Source organism: Sciurus vulgaris (assembly GCF_902686455.1).
Source record: "Sciurus vulgaris genome assembly, contig: HiC_scaffold_145_arrow_ctg1, whole genome shotgun sequence".
Lineage (NCBI taxonomy): Eukaryota > Metazoa > Chordata > Mammalia > Rodentia > Sciuridae > Sciurus > Sciurus vulgaris.
Window position 1 is genome coordinate 93,410 of NW_027632908.1, and position 9,462 is coordinate 102,871.

Below are 9,462 nucleotides of genomic sequence, written 5' to 3' on the forward strand. Positions count from 1 at the left end.
CTCTTCTTCTCTACCTACCAAACTTTATGGATGCACTGCAAACAGATGTTTTCTAAACTTGCAAAATATAATGTGAAGCTATTTACACAAACATTTTTAAACATACACAAAAGAATAGCAATGTCCCTAAGTACATATACATGCATGTAAAATTATAAATAATAAAAAATATGCACACCAGATTCTTAATAGTGCTTGTCACTGGGGAGGGAAGATGGGGAATAACTGTATTTGTTGGATTCCTGGTACCCAGCAAGCATTGCTTCAAGCACTTGGTAAGTATCCATTTTTAAGTCCTCACAGTAGTGCTTAGAAATAAATGCTCTCCTTATGTCTACTTTATAGGGATTGAGGCACAGAGATTTCAAGTTTAGAGCTCAAAGAGAACTTAACTTCATTTAAAGATCAATTCCATAATATTTGAAATAAAGTGAAATGTGTGAAATGAGCTCATGGTATTTCTCTCTTCTGATTCACCCAATTGGCTATTCCAACCCAATACTAATAAAGTATTAATGTCAAAGACAATAAAACTGGATGATAATTTCATTTGATTTCTCAGGACAAAACCTCCACTCAGGTGGCCTGCTGGCTTGCCAAACTTTGTATTATTACAAAGATTTTATTTAGAATTTCACCTATAAAAGGTAAAAATGCACCAGGCCACACCCGTGATCCCAGAGACTTGAGAGGCTGAGGCAGGAGGATCACAAGTTCAAGTCTAGCTTCAGATACTTAGCAAGACCCTGTCTCCAAATAAAAAATAAAAATAAAAAGGGCTGGGAGTGTGGCTCAGTGGATAAGCACCCCTATGTTCAATCCCCAGTACTAGCATCAAAATATTAAAAAATAAAAATAAAAACGTAAACACATAAAAACATTTAAAAAAAAACAAAAACAAAAACATACAAACTTTATTGCCAACAATAACAATTGTTGATTCATTTCAAGAAAGATCTCAGCATGATTTCTGTCTTAAGCAACATTCTCCCTCTGAGCTGGGACCCTTGGAGTTTCTCAGTCATCTCTTTTTCTGCCCATTGTTCAGAGTACTTAGTTTAAGTGTGACCTATAATTAAATGCTAAGGAAGAGATGTCTTTAGAGAGCCTGACCATAGTACTGTGTGGGACTCTAAAGGGGGAATCTGCAAGGGGAGATTTACATTTGCTAAAATAAATAACTGGGCAGCAGTGTCTCTTCTGTTCCCTGAGTTCTGATGGCCAGGGACAGCCATGGAGCCTACAAGAGATTTATGAGGAACAGCTGAGCAGCGTCTGCCTTCAGGACCCATCCTCAGAGACCAGCAGGATGGGGTAAGCATGATCCTACAGAGCCACCCCAGATGGGCTGTGTCGGGGGGGCGGCTCCTGGGTCTTTACATTTGTGTAATAAAACAGGAATCACTTTACAAAAGTGCCATTGGGAGACATGTAAGAGGTTCAACATTTTTTTAAATTTTCATACACTAAAGTTTTAAAGATGGTGGTTGGGGATTTGGGGAGGCAGGATGCTCTTTTAATTAATTTATTTCCCCCCTTCACTATGTTAGCCCAAAAGACACACTGACTTTCAGTTCATGTCTTGGCCTGGTCCCTAACTAGGCCATCCATGTTCGTGCATGTGACACTTTGCAGTTAAAAATTAAGTGTTGTAAGAAGCAACAGAGCATAGTGTACACATATCTGGACTGTGACCCACAGACCTGGGTTTCCATGCTTGTCTAGAGCTTGTGCTTCTTAGTCAAGCTACAGGAAATTTCCAGAACTTGGTTTGCACATGAACTGCATATACGCTATTAATGTGCCAGTGCTAATAGTATCCAGCTCAGGGAGACTGTGGGCAAACACCTGGGATGTAGTCAGTGCCCAGTAAATGTCAGCCAGCAACCATTGCACAAGTCAAGAAATGGCAGCTATTATGATGATGGCAGATATGACCAGCATCATCTTCGTTATGATCACCAGCACAATTGTTATTGCATTCACTTACAATCTAAGTACAGACAGAAGGGACTTGGAAGTCCAATTGCTGGGAGAAATCAGGAAAAAAAATAGAATCAAGGAAGAAAATAGAAGAGGAGGAATCCCTGAAGAAAGTATGAGAATATACTGAACAGTCAAGAAAGCAGAGGTTCCAAAAGGTAAAACCAGATTCTCTGCCTCTCATTCTATACAGATGCCTGAATATTAGAAAGTGTAACGGTAAGAAGCCACATCTGAGAGATCCCTGGTGCCTCCTCCTTGACCTGCTGACAGGGTGTCCAGGTTGCCAGCAATGCCCAAGCTGGCGCTGCCCTCCTTAAGCATCTGTGGGCTGCTTGCCTTCCTCCTCTTCATAGTAATTCTCTGGGCTCTGATGTTTGATGCTGTGACCAGGCAGAGAAAACACATCAATGGATGTCTTTCCCTGTCGAAATACAATAGAAATGGTCCCCGCCATTTCTAAAAACATAAGCAACTGATGCAGGAGTTGTGAGGGAGGACAGAGAGGCTACTTCTCCTTTTTTCTGTTGATGGAAAGCTAGATGTGAAAATGGACTCATCAAACAAATTTTAAGATGTGACTGCTCTGGCATTTGGGAGAGGGTCAGGGATGCAGGAGAGGAGGAGGCAGGGGGATGTAGTGGGATGTGGAGAAAGGCGAACAGATCATGCACATCTCTCCCTGGGTCCTGTAATTCAAGGGATGCAGGTGGACCTCTGGGGTCATGGCCTCCACTCTGCCCATGCAATCAGAATCTCCAAGACACCATCTGGAGCATCTGAGTGACCAGTGCTCCCAGGACAGACAGAAAAATTGCCCTATCCGAGCTGCCATGCCAAGACATTTATCCCTATCCTCCGTATTTTCAGGGTTTCATGGGAGATGTGAAGACTTTCTAGAGTTACCCTCGATGCCCTAGTAGAGGAGATTCCTTCTGGTTTTCAATGTTTTTTGAAGCCTGAATGAAAATCTCTGGCTTCCAGGAGTGTTTCAACACAGTGGGACTTGGCATCTCTAGCCCACCCCTGTCCCCTGGTTCCACTGATGTCCACGGTGTTCCCACATGGCCTCTGCCTCCCATTAATATTGATGTCTTTGCATATTTGTTTAAAACAAGTCCCAGTTTCATTGACTTACATAATTTTATCTTAAAACAAATATGTCGGGGCAATCAGACTGTGTCATTTGTCATCAATCAATTACAATCAGACAAGGAAAATCTTAGACAGCGGGTTCATGTTTTCACTGGACACTGTTTCTTGCTCAAGTTTCTGAGTCTCAGGTCTACTCTGTTTTTTAAAAACAGCAGGTAGAGAGATCCTAAAACCAAGCAAACACCAGACAAAGCTTGTCTTCTTGATCCAAGCAGAGGAGCTGGAATGGTATTGAAAGGGAGACCTTAATTCACTATGTAACTCAATGCTCTTACAATCATCGCCTGTGGTATGACAGCCCAAGCTGGACAACCCTGGGTTAAAAGGTGGCCAAGGTGGGGATCTACAAGGAACTGACAGACATGGACAGGGGATTAGCCCTCAGAAATTTCCATGGAGGGAGACAGTTGGAGCTAGTGGTCTATAACACATTCTGTAGAGACACACCTCTATCTCCTTAGCTTTTCTCATGTTCATACCAGATGTGTCAGGCCTTCATTCTTACAAACAACATTTATAGAGCACCAAGTTTGGGCTGGGACTTGTGGACTTGAAAGCAACAGACAGAGCATCTGTCCCTCAAGATTGACAAGGATGGCGTTACAGTGATGATTTTAATCATTCAACCTTTATTGACCACTTACTGTGTGCAAGGTTCTGTTTCAAGGACTTTGCTGGTATTAGTACTTTACTTCTCCCAACAACCCAAAGAGGGCATTTCCATCAACCTATTCTACCAATGTGGAAATCAAGGCATGGATTGGATTATTAACTTGTTCATATAATGACTCAAATTTATTGACCACTGACCATGTACAGGGCACTGTGCTAAGTGTATTATCTGATTTATCTCAATTAATCCTTATAAAAAGCCAATGAGATGAGCCATTATATCAGGTCTGTTTTGCTAATGAGAAGCACTGAAACACTGGGAAGCCAAGATGCCTAAGGTGACAGGGCAAGGAAATGGCCCAAGGGACAGAAATGGAGCTCTTGTCTTTCTGACTCCATGTCCACCTCTGGCCCTGGTCCTTCACTGTCTGTAGGACTCCAGGAAACATGCTCAGAAGAGGGTGGCCTCTTTCCCTGCATGATCAATTCTAGAATAAATGCAGTCCACACACTTTTCCTTGTTTCCTTTGACTTAGAAAATGACTGGCCATTTTCAGTAAGACTCATTCATGCAGCGAGCAGAAAAAATGCAAGAGAGAATTGGAGAAGGTATTAATAAAATGGATAAAGTCAGACGGTGCACAGACAGCATTTGTAGATTCCTCTTTCACACACCCCTGACCTGCAACTCTGGTCTCTCCCTTTGGACCAGGCCTGTCTCTTCCATCAGCCTGGTTTTGTCTGGCTGATGCAGGAGGCTCCTGGGCAGTGGATGAACTTCCATCCTTGATGCCCTGTAAATAGTTCAGCAGCTAGAAAGAACCCAGACAAACCTGTCTGCTCCTGTGCCCTCTGAGGCCTCCCATCTCAGTGGGGATCCCAGATCCTCATGCAGTTCCATGGTGGCCCCACCTGCTCTGCCACCCCAGCTTCCTGGTTATTCCTCTGGCTCCCAACAGGCTCCAGCTCCCTGACGTTGAGCCACACCTGGCCCTGTCCTCACCCAGGAAATTGCTCTTCTCTCTCTAGCACTTCACTCTGGATCAGTGTCCTGTCACTTCTGCAAAGAGGGACCCTTTTTGACCATCTTTTCTGAAACAGCACATTTCCATCTTGCACTCCCCTTTACCCTCTTTGAATTTTCTTCCCTGCAAATTCCTTTCTCACAGGGTGGGATGTGCCTGCTAGCTAGTGCCTTACTGTCCCCACACTAAGTGTAAGCTCCAGGAGGCAGGTGCCAGTCAGCTGGACTCATGGGGAACCTGGGACACAGCCCAGCTTCAACAACACTCCCAGATGCTCTCCAAGATTCCTCATCTCTCTGTCCTAAGATACACCTTAACCGGCAGCCAGCCAGCTTCCCCTCTCCTTGCTCTCAAGAACTCCTCTGAAGGTGACAATTAGGAAGCAAAGAAGGCGTTACCAGGAAACATCCGGTAGCCTTCCCCATTAGCTTAACAACCCCTAAGCCTGCTGCCTGGGCCTAGGGGAGGAGCACAGACTCCCAAGCGAGGCAGGGGCAGAGCCACCAGGTCCTGGGAGGTTGGGAGCACCTGCAGGCTGGGCCAGAGGCACCTGGCAAACAGAAGAAAAGAAGCTGACTCTCAGGGGTCAGACACCAGGCTTCTTCATCCCCCACTTCCAACAGCCTACGGACCAAGGTCCATCTGGGCATAACTAGATCTATGTCACCAATGCATGTGATCAGCAAGCACTTCTGGGAGGTGAATGAGCAATGCTTCCATGTGAAGGGGCATTGCCACTCTCCAACTGAAGGCTGGGGTGGATGTCATGATGAACAAAACACAAGTTCACTACTAACTCAGTCTTTTATCCTTAGTATTTTCTAAATTGATACATAATCAAAGTACAGCTATGATCATGACTGGTATGGAGATCTATCAAAAATTTAAGATGTGTGAAAGAGATCCTGATACTTGAAACATTTATTTGGTGCCTAATAGGTACCAGGGACTAATCCAGTTACTTAGATTTCTACCAGAATTGCTGCAGGGGGTGAAAAAACACAAGTGGAAAAATAAAAACATGCATTTACAAAGTCGTCCCTTTGTGAACGCCAGGCCATATCACATTGTCTAGCTGTCACAACCAGAATACAAGGTGAACAATGCCCTTATCCCTATGTGATGGATGAAGAGATCGAGGTGCAATGAGTTCCAGAACATGCCTCCAAGCACATAGCTGACTGGGGGAGAAGGAGTTGCTGAGCTGGACCCAGGTCTGATGGGCACTTATGCTTGCCTGTCCCAGCCTCTTCAAAGTCCTCTCCACCCCTGCAGCAGCCAGTCTCTCTGTGAAGGCCCGGTGTGTACCACAGCCATCCCAAGCATTAGTCACAGTCCCTGGGAGGCTGGTCACACAACAGGCAGTTGCACATTCTCAAGTCCATCACACCTTTGGAATGCAGGCAAATATCCAATAACGACCCCACCAGACCACATCACTTTCCTGCTGGAACCCCTCAGTGGAATCTCATCACACCTAGACTGGAAACTAGAAGGCCATCCACACTCTGCCCACCTCAGTTCTCAACACTCTCCTCCTCTTCACCCGTCCATCTCCAGTGGCCTTGGCCTTGGTATTCCTCAGACAAGCAAGTCCATTCTGGACTCGGGCCCTTGGGGCGCCCTCTGCCTGGGATGCTTCTACCAGTTCCATCACCACTTGAGAAATTCCACTCTTGACTACTCTATTTAAAGGGGAAATCCTTCCACCAATCTCTCTCTCTACCCCAATAATTCTGGTTTACTTTTATGAAATGCAGTTAGCACCATTCAATAAATATATTGAATCATATAATTTTTTGTGCATTAGTTTTTTGGTCTCACTCACAAGTATATTAGCTGTGCCAGGGCAGGAATAATTTTTCTTCTTCTTTTTTTTCCCCCTACTGCTATATCCTCAGCATTGAGAATGATGCCTGGCACATAGTAGGTGTGCAATCAATGTTTGCTGAATGAAGGAATGCCTGCTTCCATACGTGAAAGACTGCTAAAGAAATGAACCTTTGGCATGCATGAGAGCAGTTGACCTGAAGGGTCCACATCCCCCCAACAGACACAGACATCACCACTGATGCAAGAGAAGAGGATCTTCCCTGGCAAATTGCCACAGAGGTGAAAAATGATCACAATAGATGAGCAACTTGGGCCTTGGGAAGAGGAAGCCCTGAGTTTCAAACCCAGCTGGATTGAGTGAGTTGTCCTGCGTGATATCCACATCCCTGTCAGCAAAACACGGATTATATTTGCATGTATGCACAGGATGGTAAAAGGAATGAGACTCAGCTCAGGTGTCCACGCCACTGAGAGGCCTCCCTGACATCCACCTTTATGTTGTACCAATTCCCAATTTTATTTTATGAAATGATTGTCATCATGGAGCATTTTCTATATGAACATTATCTTTTCCTCCACACATTTAGATGTGGGTTCTCCGGCTTCCCTCAACTGGAGGGCAGGGTCCCCAGGAGCAGATGCATACTATTCACTCCCAGGCCCCACCAAAAGAACAGGACCTGTCACACAGTAAGGACTCAATAAGTGACTGCTATTTAAATGAATAAAGGTCAATACATAAAGCACTTGGTACAGTGCCTGGTATATCATGAGCATTCCTGGCATGGCGGGTACCATTGGTCCTGTTACAGATGCTGTAGTTAGCACTGTAATTCCTGTTTCTGAAGAAAGTTTTCTTCAGCTGCTATAGCGCTCCAAACAGCCCAGCATAAGTCCACCTCCGGACAAGAGGTTAAAACATTACTCAGCCATTGTATGTATGTCTAGCTTCAAAAATCCAAATGCACCCATGCCTGATTTCGTTCAAATCCTTGGACACCTGGGTCTATGATAATTGGTGCTTGGCTCATTTTCCTTATGGTATAAATTTCCCAAGGTATGGCTATTTCAAGTAAAAAAATACCATTCCCTCATATTCACATGGTACCTAACAGGTTCTGAGTACTTTCTCTGTAAGACCCAGTCTTACAGAACCCTTTCAACAAACCCAGGACATAAGGAGAACTATTACTGGCTCCATTTTATTGATTAAAAGGTAGAGGAAGAAATTTGAGGAGGCTGACCAGGATGACCGGGCCAGTGAGAAGTAGACCTAAAGATCTGAGCTTGGACCAGCCAGACTGGACTTGCATTCCTCACTCCTCTCCTGCAAGGCTGATCTTCAGATCTTGCTCAGGGCTACTGACCAGCATGGTACAGAGCTGCAACCAGAACCCCAGTCACTTCCTCAATTCCACCGCTCCATCCACAATCTAAAATACAACCCCAAGGGGGAAAACAAGAAGACACACAAAGCAATGTACCCAACTTTCTAATAAAGGAAAATAGCTGAAGGCAATTCTGACATAAAGCTTACTTATAGCTTTTCATTTTGTCATTTCTTCTGCACAAAATGGTACCAAACGCATGGAATAGATTTAACTCTGCTGCATCATCTAGCCCAGCAGCTAATTCATATCTCCCTGGGGTGTAAGAGAAAGCTCCTAAATACACAGAAAATTCCAAGGATCTGATAAATTGAAGTGATTATAGAGTAAGTCTCATGCTTACTTTATATAGAAATATTTATATGCCTTTGTTATTGCTTACACAAGTGGTTTTACCCTATAGACAACCTTGACCCCTGTCTCATTTTCGTGTATCCCCTTATCACTGAGTTTCATGGATTTTTCTTGATACAGTCAAACAATATAAAAGTTTCCTGCAAATTCATCACAGACAGAATGGCTGCTGCCAACTGTTTTTATCTCATGTTGCCCTTCATAACTATTTTCATTAAAAATAACTGTGTTCTGCCCACCTTAATATGTAAACTATATAATTTCCATAGAAGTGGCTTAGATGTGGCTTTAAGAAGAAAGTTCAGTAGTGAGTTCATAGAACTCGTTCAGTTCTGAAAGCACTCAACTAATTAAGCTCAGCGATCTTAATTTTTTGCTAACAGAAACTGCAGAATGCTGTCTCTTTCCTCTCTTTCTCTTTTAACCCATCTTAGTGTCTAGCAGCTTTGTGGAAACATGAGACTATCCCTTTAGCATAAATGGACACTATAGCTTTTCAATTAAATTAGTCTTTGGAGAGAGATGCAGAAGAGCTAAAAAGCTCCCTAAAAATCTCCCCCAATATAGCGCTCATCATTTGCCAAGAGGAAATGTGTAGTTAAAATGCCATCTTATTTTCTTATTCCACTGAAACAAAGTTTTTGATCTTGGACCCTGAGCTAGCTCCTGCAGCTTCTCAATGGTTTCCTTTGGGTTTGTATGCCCACTTTGGTTATCTAAGGCTATTTTTTAAAGAGTTATACCTAATAATCTTTGTGGATATAGAAGAGAGCTTATTAGATCCAATTTGAGGTAAGAGGAGTAGGTATGGGGGTATTTGAATTTTTTTTTAAAGACAGGTGGAAAGGGAATTCTCATTTCGGTGGGCAAAATCAAGACAAGTGCTTTCAGAAATGATCCAGGTTTTTTTTTCTGCATAATTTCTCTAAACTCATTATCTCTAACTTTTGCATTCTACATTTCTCTGTTATTAGGAATAGCAAAAAATAGTGATGTATTAATAATAGGATTATCTAGCTGGGCCTCTTGAATTTTAATTCCTAAAATTTCAAATAATTTCAGGCATTACTATGGCATCCCAGGATATTTAAGGATGCCCAGGGGGCACATTT